The 19,629-nt window shown below is 37.6% G+C and overlaps 1 pseudogene; it reads right to left on the bottom strand.

Moving 5' to 3' along the window:
• Positions 1–3,682: 3,682 nt before the first annotated feature.
• On the bottom strand, positions 3,683–4,892 carry LOC149147749 (amino-acid permease BAT1 homolog; annotated as a pseudogene).
• Between the last annotated feature and the right edge of the window lie 14,737 nt (positions 4,893–19,629).

Below are 19,629 nucleotides of genomic sequence, written 5' to 3'. Positions count from 1 at the left end.
AACTATGGTTGACTATGGTCAACATATGATTGAGTAAAATTGATTAATGTTGACATTTTTCATTATGGATGACCATGTTTGACAATAGTTGAAGAGGGTCAACCATTGTTGATGATGGCTAACCATGGTTGACAAGGTTTATGAGGATTGACCACATTTGACCAACCGTTGATGATGATTAACCATAGGTAACCATGGTAAGCCATTGGTGACAAATATTGATAATAATCAATTATGGTTAACTATGGTTGACCACTAATGATCTTGTTAACCATGATTGATCATTGTTGAGCTAGTTGACTATGGTTGAAATTCTTATCCATGTTTGACCATGATCATGTCTTTCGACCAAGGATGAGCTTGTAAGAATATGGTTGACTATGGGTGAACATGGTTAATCATGATTGGAAATGTTTAACAATAGATGAATATGGTTGACCATGTTGACTATGCATGATAAAGTGGTTGAACATGTTGACTATGCTTGATAAAGTTGTTGAAAGTGGATGTCCATGGATGATCATGGTGGCCATGGTTGATTATGGTGACCATGGTTGATTATGGTGGCCATGTTTGATTATGGTGACCATGGTTGATTATGGCGACCATGGTTGACCATTGTTGAGTTGTTCCAATCATTGTTGAATATGGTTAACTAATTTTAAGCAAGTTGACTATGGTTGATTATGGTTGATCATGTTTTCTATGTTGGATATGTTGATTATGGTTGACTGTGTTGAATGTGATGACTATGGATAACTATGTTGACTATGTGATGATGTTGACTATGGTCAACCATGTTGTAGTGGTTGATCCTGTAACCACGACTTTTCATTGCAACATTGAGAATTTATGTCCATGTTTGACCACGTTGACTACAATTGACTAGGTTATAGACTATGTTAATGTATATCAACCATGGTCAACCCATAGTACAATTCATATGCCATTAGTGTATGCCATATGTTTTTTGGAACATTGCAATGATATTTATTGTTGGTCACATTGCGATGATGTTTATTGTTAATCACATTGTGACAATGTTGATTATTTGTAACACTATGATATTGTTCTTACATTGTGACGTTGCTTTTTGTTCATCACATTGCAATGAATTTATTGTTTGTCACATTATGATGACGGATATTATTCATCACATTACAATGGTGTTTGTTGTTAGTCACTTTGCAATCAAATTTAATATTCGTTGCTCTATGATGAGATCTATTATTTAACACATTGCAACATCATTGTTTGTTCATCACATTGCAAACAACTTTAAAGTTATTAAACTTATATTGTAGGTCATTTTGTCATGATATTTATTTTTCATCACATTGTGACGTCATTTCTTACTTTTCACATTTCGATAATGTTGATTATTCGTAACCTTGTGACATTGTTCATCACATTGCCACATTGTTTGTTTTTCATCACATTGCAATGGAATTGATTGTTTGTCACATAATGATGACGAATATTATTCATCGCATTGAAAGAGTGTTTGTTGTTTGGAACATTGCATTGGTGTTTAGTACTCATCACTTCGCAATTATGGTTATTATCCATCACATTGCAACTTCATTTTATATTCATAACATTGAGACATCATTTTTTATCCAATACATTGAGATATTATTTGATCTGGATCTTGGGAGGGTGAAAGATTTGAGAAACAGTAATTCCCAAGGAGAAGAAGACAACACGTCAAATACACAAAGAAAATTTCTATTAAAATAAAAATAGGGAACCTTTTTACCACCAATACATTATGTGGACAAATGTATCTTCTTCCAAAATGAGACTCAAAATTTATAGTTCTCTTAAGTCACAATACCATGGGTAAATACCACATGCGGGTACCATGGTTGTCAATACCATGGGTAGATACCATGGGTTGTTACCATTTTCCATTTAGATCAATCCCCCCCCCCCCAATGAAGCAATGGTCCCCATTGTGTGAAGTTCCCTATGGAGAAGCTTTTGTTGAATATGAGTTGTGGTTTTGTGGATGACTCCAAACTAAGTAATGTTGAAGACAAGGGTTTATTGTGGTTGACCCATAACCATGGTGCATGAAGATCCGAGGATAGAGATACCCTATAATCCTTGTGAGCCAATTGTGACATGGAAAGTGTGTGGCTTGCAAGTGGACTTCGATGCAAGGGTTTTGAGTGGTTGACCCATAACCATGATGAATATATGAGGATAGAGATACCCTATAATTCTTATGGCCAATTGTGATGTTGATAATGTGCGGCCTAACAAATGGACTTTGGTGGTAAGGGTTTTATGTGATTGACCCATAACTGCACTGAGATAATTCGCTTGTCATTATTCCTAGTAGAATTTTGGTGGCTTATGTTTGTAGATTCTCATAAGAACCATTGTAATAAATATTTCAAGAAATCCATGTGATTCTATCACGCTTAAATTGAACACCGTTTCTAGGCAAGCCATCTCAACCATATATGATGAAGCTAGGTCCACTCCTATTGGTGATGCTTTTGAGGCAGGTGTTAATAAGTATTCTTCTCGAAGGTGTATGCAAAGAAATCACTTTAGGCTGTGGATCAAAAACAACCCAAACAATAAAAATGGTTGTTAAACAGTGTGGATCTGCAACATATGATAGAAACAAAACCTGCCAAATCCCTGATCTATGCAACAGAACTAGTTAAATATCAAAATGGAATAAGCACAAGTAACTCCAATAATCCAATGAAAACTAGATATATAAATAATATATTTTATTAAACGACACCTATGAAGGGAACGAATAATGTTACCAGACCCCATATATGGGATGGGTGCTTGGCTATCCTCAATGTCTTCATCTTTTGTAGAGTGTATCTCCTCTATAATGTGTAAAACTGAGCAAACAAAATGTTTGAGATTAATGAGAACTCAAATGAAAAAGAACATGGTGTGCGACATTGATAACAATCAGAGCTACAATAGTCAGTGCAACAATGAAAATAATCAAAAGTGAAGAATGAATGTAAAGCCCTTCTATTTATAACAAAATATTAGGTTATTCTTGAATAATGGGAAATATTAAAATATTATTAACAAAATTCTAGAATTAACCATTTGGAATATTTTATTATATTTAGTTGGAGGGAAAAATTATTTGAACTTTTATTTAGAAATAATAAATAAATAAATAAATGATTTATTTATCATCTCAAGAAATATGGTTAATGAATAATAGACAAATAATGATTTATTAAGCATTCCTAGGGATTCAGTCAAATTTGACAAGGAATAATAACTAATTAGGGATTAATTAATTATTCCTAGAGAAAAATAAGATAATTAATGATTTATATATTTATTTCTCATAACTGGGTCAAATATGACAAGGAATATTAATTAAACAATGGTTTAATTAATTATTCTTAGAAGATAATTAAATAAATAGTGATTTATTTAATTATTCTTCATGGGTTTAATTATAAATGACTTAACAAATGTGGTTTATTAAGTAATTTCTCAAAGTGAAAGCAATTTTACTATGGTAAAATTGGCCGTACATGGTGTAATTCGATCCATCTAGTAAATTATTGATAGATGATCATTTTTTTGTGATAACAAGAGGCCTCCCAGAACATTGTATCCAATGATACTTGAAGAAAAATAGAATCTAGTGAGAACATATGCGGGTGATGAGCATGGTCCTTCATCTCCATTTGGGCATGGGGTTTTGCCTATCATTCCATCCTTGAATAACCAATTCGGTGGTTATAAACACAATACCTAATACCACCCAATGTATGGTAGAGAATGAAGTGACAATTGTGAATATTACGTTTACTTTAAAGATAGGAAGGCCTAACAACATAACTGCACACAACCATCCAAAATTTGCACAAACCTTGTAATTTGGATGTACTTTAAACCAAATCCTTGAAAAGGGAATGCCTCCATCTCAAGACAAAGCATAAACCACTCGTGTAACAATTATTGTGATTGAAAGGCCCTTAAGGAAGAAATAACCCCATATAACAAATAGCAAAACTATTGCACTGTTGTAACTGTAATACTGCCCATGAAATGCATCATATAGAATTTGTGTGGTTACATATTAACCAGTTGTTTCATTATATCATATAGATATTTGGAGTCCTGGATGCTACAAATAAGAGCTAAGATGTAAGCCCATCTAGAAACTAATATAATTCTTAGACTCGTGAGTATATCAATTGGGCCATTGATTTCTGCACCTTTTGTTTCTTTTGTTAGATGTGTTGTAGAGTCATAACCATAAAGAGAGTATTTATTAAGAAGGAAAGAAAAAATTATAGCATATGCCTTGTTTTGTATTCCAGTTGAATGAGGAGATGTATTAAAGTGTCTGAATACATATGATTGAGTGTTGTGTAACTAATGGAAGAATCACAACAATAATTGCTCCTCTAATGAAATACCACCAAATTGAGATGGTATCGGTGGAAGAAATCTCATTCAAAGAAAATGTGTTTAAAAATGCCCATATAATTTTAAGAGCCATGTACAGAAAGACTTCACATGGAGACAGATGCCCTCCACCTTTATTTATCCCCGTGCTCATTAAGATAATACTTTGCATGGTTTGTGATCCAACATAAAATTTAGTTCCAACACCTTCAATCAAACCAATGGTTTCTAGCTAGGCACAACACCAAGATGAAAATGGACCCCACCTAGCCCAGCCAGATGAGTAGCCCATAAGTGAAATGGGCCAAAATTCGGAAAGAAAGAGAAAATATTGAACATGGCAATGGAAACGAAGGGTATGAAAAAAAGGACCACAACCCATCCCCAAACTAGAGGCGTGGTACCACCATATTGCAGGGTCAACCATACAGGGACATTATTCCCGTGAATACCATCACATTCGAGAATGGAATTGCTAGTCTAATTCCATTTCTTTTCTGAGCTCCTTCTTTGATCTGAATTGGATCCTAAAACACTCTGTAAGTTCTTATAACTCTGTAAAATTATGCCAAAGTATCAAAGTCTTACAAATGTCGAGCTTATCAGAAATATCCTCGAACAACTGTAATTTGTGAGCAGCACTGAGCAACGAGGACCCTCGGTTAAGTGCGCAGACCGTTGGCCCATGGTAATGCGTGCTGCCACGAAACAACAAAACAGGAAGTCTTTTTGAGAAATGGGGGAGGTTTCTGATATGTGACAAGTCGCTAATTGCATATCGTCAAGAAAACCCCTCAGAGAAGAAAAAGCCCCGAGCGACCCAAACTTGTAAGTCAAAAAAACCATACGGAATTCACCAATTCCATCAGAGGCGAGTCCCACACAAAAAACCAGCAAGATATTGGAAGGGCTTCGAGCAGTAAGTGGTTTCAACCAAGTCCCACCCGCCACACACTGGGTGCCATGCGTGTGGCGGAAGAGAGAGAAAACTGCTCACATCGGACCGGTAAACGTCATCCTACTTACACACCCGATATGGATGGAGACCATAGGGTCTAGAGGCTCCAAATCGATGGCAGACATGCGATTCGACGGATGACCAGATTCAACGGGGTAAACAGTATGATTTGTATAAAGTTTGAAGTCCAGGATGAATGATGAGTTGGCAGAAGAATCATGTTCACAGGAATTTTGGGAGTTAAACGGAAATAACGATAGTTCAAACATTTCCAAGAGAATTGACACTCAGTTCGTTATGAAATAGACGGCCACCTCCCTGTGAGGCGTTATACAGTGACGATGACGCATAACAGAGGAGTTCGAACGGACAGAGGCCAGAGAACCAGAATGCCAGGAAGCGGAAACGAATAGTCAGAAAGCAGATTGGCTTTAAAGTCACGAACTGATAGAGAAGCAGAGGAGTTAGTTAGACGTAGAAAGCTAAGAGCAGAGAATAGAGAAAGTAAGTCGAGCTGACCTATAGAGCAAAGTCAGCATCGAGATAGAGCCAGACAGATCCAACGAGTCTGTGTGCTCTAGAGAAGGCTTGAGAGGTTCAAGCGAACTCCTCTTTTTATGCCTGTCATGTATGAGCCTCAGATTGGGCTCATACCACTGTGACCAGTAGAGGTCGAGTTTCAGTAAGGAGAGTCTGTGTACTCCAAAAACTTGGGGAATCCAAGTATAGTCCTACTGATTTATAGCTGTTGTGTGAGACTCAAATTGAGCTCACTGTTATAAAAAATATTCTTTCAAAACATTATAGAGAGGCCACCACTAAAGGCTAGACCAGGAGATGTAGCCCAAGAGCATTGGTTGAACTCCTTATTAAACTTGTTGTGTTTACATGTTTTCCTATTATGTTTTCTCTAACTACTTAAGTGTCTATGTATTTCGTAACCTTATCAATCCGTTGCATAAAGTAACATAGGCACATCCATGCACATGAGTCTATAATACCTTTAGTTGTCTTGTCCTAGATAAATTCCAGATCAAGTGGTATCAGAGCTCTAGGTTACTAAGGTTAGACAAGCGTGTTGGATTTTGTTGTTGAATGCTAACTAGATCAAAGGTTAAATTAGGAGAAGAGTTGGTTGAAACTAACCCATAAATTGGAAAAGTCTATCCTAAGAGGAAAATGTCAGAATAAAGTCCTTTGGAATCAGACTCCCAGTTCATGGATGGTTTCTTGACCATGAAAGCCATCATAGAGGAAATGTATAGAGAATTTAAGAAAGTTAGAGATGAAGATTCCTCAAAATCCAAACAAGATAAAGGAGCAGAATAATCTCTCCTCCATGACCACTCTAAAGGCAAAGGGAAAGAAGAAAAACTTCCCACACCTCCTAGTAGCCCTGAAAATAGAAATAAGACATATTTGATTAAATTAGATGTTAAATTTGATTTGCCAATATATGATGGAGAGTTGAATGCAGAGAACATGGATAATTGGATTAGACAGATTGATGTTTATTGCAGAGTGCAGAGCATCGATTCAGACAAGAGTAAGATTCAGCTGGCTAGCCTACGCCTTGGAGGCACTACCTTAGTATGGTGGGAAGGCAGGACACAAGCTGACATAAAGAAACATGGTAAAAGTCTTTCTGTCTGGAGTGAATTTGTTTCTGCAATTAAAAAGCAATTCTATCCACTAGCCTATATGTAGCAAGCCATGATGAGTTGGCAAACTCTTCGCCAATTAAAAGGGAAAAGTGTACAAGGTTACACCCAAGAATTTAGGAAAAGAGCTTTGATTCTAGGAATTTCTTTAGACTCACCTGAAACTCTACTGAATTATATAGGTGGTCTACAAAGCTACTTAAGGCACACTATTCTCATGTTTAGTCCCACTAGAATAGATGAGGTATTCGTTCAGGCTACACATCTAGAGGCTAGAGGTAAGAATGTGAACCTAGAAGTTGGGGGATCATCAAAACCCACTGCAAGCAAGAATAAGGAAAAGAGAAAACAAAAATGGAAAGAGAGGAAGACAAATACTGTACAAAAGGCCAAATCTTCATGCACTCACTATAAGAAGGATGGGCATGATGATGAACACTACTGGATTCTGCATCCAGAGCTGAAACCCAAGAAGTACGAGGGAAAAAAGAAGAAGACTACTGCAGCTATTCAAAAAGATTTGGGGTCAGACTCTAGGGATGAAACAATGATCACAACCACAAGTATAAAAGGTTGTCTTCTTTAGAGAATGCAGAAATCAAGAAGCAGGTACAGAAGCTGCTCGAGAAAGGGTTCATAAGACCTAGCACATTTCCATGTCGATCTCCAATTGTCTTGGTGAGAAAGAAAGATGGTTCATGGAGAATGTGGATTGACTATTGAGAACTAAATAAGATAATGATAAACAATCGTTATCCTCTTCCTCGCATAGATGATCTATTAGATCAGTTCAAAGAAGCTGTTTATTTTTCCAAGTTGGACTTGCACAGTGGCTATCATCAGGTTAGAGTTGCAGAACAAGATACATGGAAGACTGCTTTCAAAACTAAGAAGGGATTGTATGAGTGGTTGGTTATGTCTTTTGGCTTAACTAATGATCCTGCTACTTTCATGAGAGTAATGAATGATATACTCAGACCTTTTCTTGATGATTTTTTCATTGTATATTTAGATGAAATTCTTATATTCAATAAAACATGGGAAGAACATTTAAAGCATGTCCAGCAAACTCTAGATGTTTTGAAAAGAGAAAACCTTTATGTTAAGCTCTCAAAATGTGAATTTGGCAAAACATCTTTGAATTATTTGGGTCATTTTGTAGGGGGTGGTGAATTGAAGATAGATCCCTCTAAGGTTGCAGTCATTGTAAATTGTCCTAAACCCAAATCTGCTACAGAATTTAGAAGCTTCCTAGGAGCAGCACAGTATTGGAGAAAGTTTATTTCTAACTTTTCCTTAATTGCAGCTCCCTTACATGCTTTAGCAGGATTGAACAAGGTGTTTCAGTGGGGAGGAAAACAGTAGAAAGCCTTCTACACCTTGAAAGAAAAGATTAGTATAGCACCAGTACTAGCATTGCATGATCTTCAAAACCCATTTGAGATTGAAACAGATGCTAGTGACTATGCCATGGGAGAAGTGTTGATGCAGCATGGTAAACCCATATGTTATCATTCTAAGACATTTAATTCTATAGTAGTTAACTATCCCACATATGATAAAGAATTGTATGCATTAGTACAAAGTGTGAAAAAGTGGAAACATTACCTAATGGGAAAAGAGATAGTTATACATACTAATCATCAACCACTTCAATATTTGCACTCACAAACTAAGTTGCAACAATCAAGAAACTATAGGTGGATGGTTTTCTAAAACAGTTTCACCTTGTCATCAGATATAAAAAGGGCATACATAATAAAGTTGCAAACGTTTTATCCAGATCGATCATAAATGCATCTACTCTACTTAAGAATAATTCAGTATTGCATGAAAGCCACATTGAACAATATGCTCAAGATATAGATTTTAAAGATATATATGCAACTTTAAGTCATGGAAAACAAGTAGAAGAATTGGATTATCATGTTAAGGACCGACTCTTATATCTTTTTGGAAAGTTATGCATTCCACAAACTGAAAGAGTAAAGATAATTTGAGAAGCACACACTTCTCTAATATCAGGTCACTTTAGCGTAAGTAAAAGAGTTGCACAGCTGCAAATATTTTGTTATTGGCTGAAAATGAATGAGATAGTTTCTAGATATGTAAGAGGGTGTACTATGTGTGCTAAAAGAAAGCCTAGCAATAGAAAACTAGGCTTGTACACTCCACTACCAGTTCCCTCTCATCCTTGGGAACGTGTTTCCATGGAATTTATTGGACTGCCAAAATCTAGAAAACGTCATGACTATTTATATGTTGTTGTGGATATCTTCAAAAAAATGTGTATTTTAATACCTTGTAACAAATAGATTACAGCTGAACAAACTGCAAAGTTGTTCTTTTAGCATGTATGGGTTCATTTTGGATTACCCACTTCCATTATATCTGATCGAGATACCTGATTTGTTGGGAAATTTTGGTCGAGTTTGTGGGAGTTGATGGACACTAGACTAAAAAAGAGAACATTTTTCATCTACAAAGAGATGGCCAAACAGAAGTGGTCAACAGGACAATGATATAGTTGCTCAGAGGCTATTGCAGTAAGAATCCCAAGCTTTGGGATGAACATTTATGTTATGTGCAACATGCTTACAACTGAGCTAAACATCCTTCTACACAAAGATCTCCTTTTGAGACTTGTTTTGGTTTCACACCAAGGTCTCCCTTGGATTTTGTCTTTGGTAAAGACATAGTAGTTGATGGACACAGTGATGTGGACAAGGAAACCAAGTTCATTGAACAAATCCAAGAGATTCACCAGGCAGTACAGGAACAGATGGAAAAGAGACAAGCCAAGTACAAGGCAACACATGATAAGCATCGGATTGAGCATAGTTTCCAAGTTGGTGATCAAGTCTGGCTATATATCAGCAAAGAAAGAATGCAAGGTGAAGGTAAGAAGTTGAAGCCAATAAGGTATGGACCTTTTAAGATACTTGAGAAGATTGGTGAGAATGATTTTTGCCTTGACTTACCAGCTTACATGCACATCTACTCAGTTGTTAATGGAGATAGCTTGAGACTATTTTAACCTTCATTGATTGAAGATTCCAAAGAGCAGAGTCAATTTCCTTCTATTGGTGATCTGTTGCCTAAATATCTTAATGAGTTGCAGGAAGATATAGTTCTGAATAGGAAGGTGAGGACTAGGCGCAGAGGGGATGTTGAGTACCTCAGGATTGGACTCAAAGGTTCAAAACCAAGCAGTGCAAAATGGATATAGATTGAGAAAGTGAGGAATATATACCCTCACTTGATTGAGGCTTAAAAACCAACTTTTTGTGGTCCAAAAGATTTTTCAATGGGAAGGTCGTGATCCAAATTGGTTCCTAAAACACTCGTTAAGTTTTTATAACTCTGTAAAATTCATGCCAAAGTTTCAAAGTCTTACAAAGGTCGAGCTTATCAGAAATATCATCGAACAGTTGTAATTTGTGAGAAGAAGGTCGAGCTTATCAGAAATATCCTTGAACAATTGTAATTTGTGAGAAGCACCTAGCAACGAGTACCCTCAGTCAAGCGTGCAGACCGTTGGCCCATGGTAAAGCGCACTGCCACGAAATAACAAAACGAGAAGTCTTTTTGACAAATGGGGGAGGTTTCTGATATGAAATTAGCGACAAGTCGCTAATCACATATTGCTGGGCAAACCCATCAGAGAAGAAAAAGCCGTGAGCGACCCGGACCCGTAAAGTAAAAAAAAACATACAAAATTCACCAATTCTGTCAGAGGCGGGTCCCACACAAAAAACCGGCAGGATATTGGAAGAGCTTCGAGTGGTAAGTGGTTTCAACCGAGTCCCACCTGATGCCACACACTGGGTGCCACACGTCCGGCGAAAGAGAGAGAAAATTGCTCACATCGGATGGGTAAACGCCATGCTACTTACCAGCCCGATATGGATGGAGACCGTAGGATCTGGAGGCTCCAGATCGATGGTGGACATGTGATCTGATGGATAACTGGATTCAATGGGGTAAACAGGCTGAGTTGTATAAAGTTTGAAGTTCGGCATGAATGATGAGTTGGTAGAAGAATCTTGTTCGCGAGCATTCTGGGAGTTAAATAGAAATAGCGGCAGTTCAAACATTTCCAAGAGAACTACCACTCAGTTTGTTATGAAATAGGTGGCCACCTCCTTGTGAGGCGTTATATAGTGATGATGAAGCAGAACAGAGGAATTCAAATAGACAGAGGTCGGAGAACCAGAACGCCAGGAAGTAGAAAAGAATAGTTAGAAAGAAGATTGGTTTTAAAGCCACGAATTGACAGAGAAGCAGAGGAGTTAGTTAGATGCAAAAAGATAAGAGCAGAGAATAGATAAAGTAAGTCGAGCTGACCTGTTGAGCAAAGGCAGCATTGAGACAGAGCCAGACAGAGCCAGAGAGTTTGTGTGCTCTAGAGAAGGTTTGAGAGGTTCAAGCAAACTCCTCTGTATATGCCTATCATGTATGAGTCTCAAATTGGGCTCATACCACTAAGACCAGTAAAGGTCAAGTTTAAGTAAGGAGAGTCTGTGTACTCCAGAAACTTGGGGAATCCAAGTACAGCCCTACTGATTTATATATGTTGTGTCAGACTCAAATTGAGCTCAATGTTGTAAAAACTCTACTTTGAAAACATAATAGGGAGGCCACCACTGAAGGCTGGACCAGGAGACGTAGCCCAGGAGCATTGGGTGAACTCCTTATTAAACTTCTTGTGTTTACATGTTTGCCTATTATGTTCTCTCTAGCTACTTCAGTGTCTATGTATTTCACAATCTTATCGATCCGTTGTATAAAGTAACATAGGCACATCCATGCACATGAGTCTATAATACCTTTAATTGTCTTATGCTAGATAAATTCTAGATCAGTATTATATTTGAGTTCATTAAGATGTGTCTCAGCAATGTCAATCCCATTGTTTGTGGATTCAACAGCTTGGGTTGAGCCAACCTGGGCATCACTATTAGTAGTCATGATGAAAGATTAATCTCAGTGAGATTTAGTGAGAAGGGAGAAGGAGGCTATGAAATAGCCCATTAGTAGAAGAACTCAACGAAGGTGCAGGATGCGCTATCTTAACGTCCGAACTACCACAAGAGTCCTCATATTCATCTATGATGACTCCATGGAAGTCAAGCCTTCAATGGTGGGAATTTCTCTGTTGGGTTACATCATCGAAAGTCATTGGTTCTTGAAGGATATGTAGTAGTTTAAATGTGAGGAATCAGGTAGCTTAATGATATTGTTTTTGATCTCGCTCTTTTTTATACTAGAGGCACACCTAGAGTCACAGTTGACCTTGGTTTTAGGAACCATATATTTTTGCAAAGGGTCAACACTTCAACTAGTTCTCCTCCTCCACGTCACCAACTATGTAAGGTGGCAGATGGTTGGAAGAATAACCAAGATGGCTCAACAGCTTCATAGTGGGTGGCTCGAACTTTAGCTGTCAAATTTCAACCATCAAACCTTTGAATGTATCATTTAGCTGGTGGCTTGAACCAACGTTACAAAGAGCCATGTCCAATGCTCTTGTAGCCTTGGCATAATACATACATATTCTTGTGGCTTTGGCAGTTCTACGCTATGGGCTATGGTAGAAAGAAGTATGCTACCCAACCGTACTTATAGAATTCCACTAATTGGGGTTTTCTTTAAAGATTAAAGCAACCCTAAACACAACTATCACTTACCAACTTGCTTGTCGTCCGTGAGCTCCTGTTGGAGAATTTTGCAATCGTGGAAGTTTGGTCAATGTAGGTAGTAAAAGTTTTTTTGCCTCCTATAGTGAACTGATATGCCTTGATAACATCTAAAACCATTAGAAAGTTGAGTGCCCAATGTAAAGTGATTCCATGAATAATTCTTCTATAATATCGAGCAATATACTACATGAAACATTAAAAGAAGAAGAAGAGTAGCTAAAATCATGAGGAGAATAGGAGGCAAGCGATTTATAGAACCCATTTTGATAAACCTTATAAATTGAACCCATCTCAATAAAACTTATAAATTCAAATATATGACATTTGAAAACCTTTGCGCATTCAAATTTTAGTTTCTACGGATTTGTAACCTCGCTCTGACACCACTGATCTAGATCTTGGTAGGGGGCAATATTTGAAAAACATGAACACCCAAGGAGAAGAAGACGACACATCAAACACACAAAGAAACGTTCTATTAAAATAAAAATACGGATCATTTTTACCACCACTACATTGTGTGGACAAATATATCTTCCTACAAAACGAGACTCTGTATTTATAGCTTTTCTTAAGGCACAATACCATGGGTGGGTACCATGGTTATAAATACCATGTGTTGTCACCATTTTTCAATTGGATCATTAATTTTTTTTGTTACATCAAAAGCAAATTAAAGTTATTAAAGTGATATAGTTGGTTACAGTGTGACATCATTTTTTATTTTGTACATTGGGACAATGTTGATAATTCGTAACATCGGGACATTATTTGTCACAGTTTGATGGCGTTTGGTGCTCATGACATATAGTTAATCGTGTTTGACTATATTATCTATGTCAAAGTTGATGTGGTGATATTTTCATCAGAATTTGAAGTAGGGAAATGTTCATCACATTGAGAAGTAGGGTTTCTCTGTGATAACAAGTTATTACACTATTGTTTTTATTGTTGTTAATATTAACATCAATGTTATTCATAACATTAATATTAATATTAATATTAATTATTACACAAAATAATACTATGGTTAAAGTCTATGTGGAGATATGTTATCAGAATGTGATGTAGGGTAATGTTCTTCTCATTGAGAAATAGGTTTTCTTTGTGACATTGCACTATGAATCTATTACATTATTATTGTTATTTATAATAATATTCTTAATATCAATTTTATTAATAACAATATTATGTTTTAAATATTTCTTTTTGTGATTCTAAGGTTTTCTATTAAGTTAAAAGATTAAATTTCAACATATAGCTTCCCAAAATCCTAATAGCCTCACTCTTACCAGATTTATTGGCTAGTAGATGCAAACCCAAACACATAGCAAGTTCCCAAGACAAAAAAATCAACCAGAACCAAAAAAGAAAGTAAAACATGAAAACCTCTAAGACCTGATACAACCAACAATTATCATAAATCAGAATACTTCACAAGAGTGTTAGGATATTACGACACATAGGAAATAGTTAAGTACAACTTGGTCTAGTATAGAGTTAGGTAAAGTGTGTTTCTTTACTATGTACATTTTGTAACTTACAATCTGACGGTCATGATATGTAGTGATCCGATGGTTCATTCTCTCCTCGGTATTACCGACACTTGATCCGTGGCTTAACACCCGATTGGTCCATGATCTCTATTTAAAGAGCATGGAGGGTCATTTGTAGGGTAATCCATCTATGAGAGAAGCATATGTAAATTTTCATTCTTTTATTAATAAATTGCTTGAAGTGACCGCGTTGGCTCAGGCCGTGGACTGTTTCCCTCTTTGAGGGTTTTAACCACATCAAAATACTGGTGTATTGATCTATGATGTGTTTGTGAGCAGTGTCCTTTGGTGTTCTGTCTGAGGAACTTACGCTGTAAATTCCTACATGGTATCAGAGCTATTTGAGGGCCGTGTCCGTTGGTGATCCAAATCTGAAGCCGGTAGAATTGCATCCGACTACCGTTTCCTAGATCTATTGTTTCTGACTGCTTTCGGGCCAAGAGGACTGCTCTGTTGTGTTGGGAGGATCTGTTCCAGTGAGGAACCCCTTTCATTTCACACGAAAAGTTTTCCGGTAGCCCTAGCTGCGTCATTTTTAAGATCTGGAGGTATATAGTTTTTATTTGCAGTTAACAGTTATTTTCTCTTTGTTTATTTCGGTTTTCGGTTTATTTAGATTTTTTTATTACAGTATCTATACCTTTCATTTCTGCATATTCTCTTTGCCCTGCAACTCTGTGCGATTTGGACAAATCAGAAACAGAAATGAAGGATTTTTCTCATGCGTATGCTCTTTTCCACTGTGCCTTAGTGTGATCTCGAAAAATCAGAAACATTGAGGAAAATATTTAGTTTCCGGCTAAAGCTAACTTCGAGCCGCAAGGTTCGTTTTTGAAAATATTTAGTTTCCAGCTAAAGCTAACTTTGAGCCACAAGGTTCGTTTTTGAAAACATTTAGTTTCCGGCTAAAGCTAACTTCAAGCAGTAAGGTTCATTTTTTTTGTATGTCCGTGTTGGGTTTTGTGTTTCTTGTTTTGTAGAGAAAAAGAGCTTTCTCAAAGCAAGCATGCAACCTAAAGCATCAACCCCCCCGCTCTCTCTCTCTCTCTCTCAAACTTTTTGTATAGCTCGCTTGGTGCAAAGCTAATTTATGAGAGTAGAGGTCTTGAGTTCAAGTCTCCATTTCATGGGGGCATATTTTTCATTTCCGCACATTTCCGCACTTTGTCGGCAACTTCATCAAATTTTCTTCAAAAAGCCATAAATTCTTCATCCGGAAGCCATTTTCAGAACCGTTTTTTTGAAAGAGCCTAATTTTTCGAGATCTTTCCATTGGTACACTTAGTTTTAGCATCTACAGCTTCAATTTCTATTAAAAATGGAAAGTCCATGCCAAGTCATTCTTGATAGCACTAACTACTTCCAATGGTTGTCCTACATTGTGGATTTACTTAGAAGTAAAGGTCTTTATAGAATAGCCACAGGCCAAGAGACCAAACTGAAAGATGAAGACAAGGCAGCTAAATGGGAAAATAGGAAAGACCAAGCAAGTGGGTTGATAGGGATGTCTATTTCTCCAGATCTTAGATTCCATATTGCAGAACTTGATACTCCTAATGAAGCAATGAAATAGATTACTAAAGTCTTTGGAATTAAAAATGGACTTAAAGCCCATCGACTTGAAAATGAATTGCTTACATTGGACCCTAATAATTTTTCTTGGGTTGAAGATTTTTTGTCCAAGTTCAAGACCCTTAGAATTCTCTTGGAAGGTGTTAAGGTTAAGAATGAAGATAGTAGCCTTATCTACTCCATTCTTACTAAGTTGGGACCAGCCTATTCTGTGTTTGTTTCCACCTTCCATTCTACAAGAGAAGCCTTCATTTCTCAAGGACAAACCTACAATTCTCCTTCCCTTGATTCCTTTTGTGATTCTTTAATAAGAGAACAAGAAAAACTCTTACACCTTGGTCTTCTTCATCTTGGAAACTCTTCTAAGAAAGCGTTAGCTGCCCAATAGCAACCAAATTCAAAGAATCCTAAGACATGAAATTCTTAAGCTAAGATCTGATAATGGTGGAGAATATGTTAAAAACACATTCATCAACTTTTGCACTGAGAATGGAATTCAAATGCAACATACTGTTCCATATACTCCACAACAAAATGGTGTAGCTAAAAGGAAGAATCACACCTTAAAGGAAATGGCTAATTGTATGCTTCAATCTAAAGGACTTAGTCTTAATTATTGGGCAAAAGCAATTAACTGTACATATTACATAATAAATCGCACTCCTACTAAGGTTTTAAAGAATGTCACTCCAGAAGAAGCATGGAGCTCAATCAAACCAGATGTAAGTCACTTTCGTGTTTTTGGAAGTGAAGCATGGGCCCATATTCCAGATGAGAAACATAAAGCTTTAGAACCTAAGAGTGAAAAATGTATTTTTGTTGGATATTCTAAAGATGTCAAAGGATATAGACTTATTCCACTTAAGTCCAAAAATGTTATCATTAGAAGAGATGTAAAGTTTGCTGAAAATATATCAGCCTTTGAGCCTAGTTCGGCGGATGTGCCACCTCTTCATATCTCTTCTACTTTTGAAAATATTTCTTCTTCAGATGATGAAAGCGAGGATGAAAATCCTCCCCCACCTTCTCAGGATCCTCCTTCAGCTCCTCAGCTTCCAAAATGGGTCTGTGCTACTTGGGATGCAGCAGGTGATCTTGCCGGTGATCCTACAGATCAACGATGTACATGTTCTCAGTTCGAGAGAGCCTCTTCTTTATTGGCTCAAGCTTCAGTGAATTATGATCCTGGCACCTTTGCAGAAACTTTAGGCCATCCAGATTGGGAAGCAGCTATGAATGAAGAATATCATTCATTATTGGCAAATGATACATGGGATCTTGTTCCTCTACCAAAGGGACGAAAACTTGTTAGATGCAAATGGGTTTACAGAACCAAGTATGGACCAGATGGGAAAGTTGATAAACATAAAGCTCGTCTTGTTGCTAAAGGTTTTTCACAAGTTGAAGGCATTGACTACACTGAAACCTTCTCCCTGTTGCCAAAATGAACTCTATCTGCCTTGTTCTTTCCCTTGCTGCCTCTTTCAAATGGGAAGTCCATCAGATGGATGTTAAATCCGCCTTCTTGCATGGGGACTTGCATGAAGAAATCTATATGGAACAACCTATTGGCTTTATACAAACAAACTCTAGACTTGTATGTCAGCTTAAGAAATCCCTTTATGGTCTCAAGCAAGCTCCTCGAGCTTGGTATGCCAAAATGGATAACTTTCTTTTAGAATCTGGCTTCTCTAGGTGTCATTCTGACAATACTGTCTATACCAAGAAAGTGGGCAAGTCTCTTATCATTCTTGTTCTTTATGTTGATGATATTATCCTGACTGGTAGTGATCCCAACCTTATAAACCATGTGAAGTGTAGCCTTAAAAGGAAGTTTGAAATGATAGACTTAGGACACTTACATTATTTTCTCGGTCTTCAAGTCTTGCAATCCAAGGAAGGTATTTTCCTTTCTCAGTCCAAGTATGCTTGTGATATTCTACGCCATTTTCACATGGAAGACTGTAAGCCAGCCCCTTCTCCCTTTCAGTCTGGAGTCAAACTTTCAGTCACTTGTACTTCTCCTGAAGTTGATGCTACCTATACCATCAACTTGTAGGAAAACGTTTTTATCTAACCCATACTCGTCTTGACCATTCCTTTGCTGTTGGCCTTGTTGCTCGGTTTATGCAAAACCAACATGAAAGTAATTGGAAAGCAACTAAAAGAATACTTTGTTATGTTCGAGGTACAGTTTAGTTTGGGATTCATTACAGTGCCGAAGCAACTCCTCTATTGGTTGGTTTCACTGATTCCGATTGGGCTGGTCACCTTGATGATCGGAAGTCTACTACAGGTTATGTGTTCACTCTTGGTTCAGGACCTATTACATGGGCTTGCAAGAAATAAGGTTCCATTTCTCTTACTTCAGCAGAAGCAGAGTATCGTGGTGCTGTAGAAGCTAGTAAGGAAGCCTTGTGGCTTCGTCAGATCCTGTCAAAATTTGGCTTTCAGCAGCAGCATCCGACTACACTTTGGTGTGATAATCAAAGTGCCATTCAGCTATGCAAAGATCCAGTCCAACATCAGCGCAGCAAACACAGTGAACTGCACATGCACTTCATCGGAAAGCTCATTCACGACCATGTTCTTGAAGTGCAATATTGTTCAACAGATGATCAAGTTGCAGACATCTTTACAAAGGCTCTCACGAAGGCGAAGTTCACTAAACTTCAATTTATGGTTGGAGTTCAGGAAGTTGTCACTAAGGGGGGATAGGCTCTAGTGCCTCCTTGATCCAGGTGGATGTTGGTGGCCACCCACCTATCCCATTTGGACCCCCACAACTGTCTCTTTCATCTTTTTCAGTTTCCTAAATTGTAGCACAGTTTACTATTTTTAGCAGTTTTTCGGGTCCTGAACTTACGGAGCCATTTTGAGGCCCTAAACGAAATATTTTTGGGAATCTGGGGCAACATAGGTCCATGGACCGATGTTGCCTCCCAAAGTGGTAGTACTCGGATAGATCTTTCTAACGAGCTATCGTACGCGTCAAACGGAGATCGTATGCCAAAGTTACAACCCCGGGAAATTGATGTACCAATTTACCCAAACGGGGCCCACAATTTGGCGTTTCATCTTCTAGGGTTAGGTTTCGGGATGTGAAGGGTTTTCCATTGTTTCTCAACAATAAATAGGCCTTCGAGCCTCATTGTAATACAGTTCAGAACGGTTCAGAGGCATGTAGCCGCCACATCTCTTCTCAGAGATAAGCTACCATCGCCCTAGCTGGTTTCTTTCCATTTCTGTTTGTAAGCATATTTAAGTATTTTACAGTAATGAAATGAAGTATTATTTCCACCGCATCTTTGTGTATATGGTTATCGCATCTCTTAGCCGGAAACTTGAATAACTTTATTGATGTAAAGATTAGAAGAGAGGATTACAACCCATTGATTTGACCCAGCGTCATCCTCCCAACCTAAAAGCCCTTCTTCACCTCATGAAAAGCTTAGATCACCCAACACTCTGATATTCCACCAAGAAACCAACAACACTTCCTTACAAGATACAAAATTCCAGCCTTTGGATCTCTGGGATGAGGGATTCATATATAGATGATTGTAGGGAGCTGAGTCAGCTTCTGGGATTTTGATTAGTGTCTTCTCTCTGATAGTTCTTGATTCCACTGGGAGATTGATGATCTCTTACTCATCCCTGGGTGAATTCAGAGAGGCAAGTGTCACAGGAGAAGTTTCTGGAAGATTCCATGATCATCCACCTCGCAAACTATCTCTACCATTTGTCCATTCTCGCCCATC

Source organism: Pinus tabuliformis, chromosome 9 (genome assembly GCF_031772625.1).
Source record: "Pinus tabuliformis cultivar Carrire ecotype Pingquan chromosome 9, CPIR1, whole genome shotgun sequence".
Classification (NCBI taxonomy): Eukaryota; Viridiplantae; Streptophyta; class Pinopsida; order Pinales; family Pinaceae; genus Pinus; species Pinus tabuliformis.
Note: the sequence above shows the minus strand (reverse complement) of the source record. Positions and strands in the feature narration are given on the sequence as shown.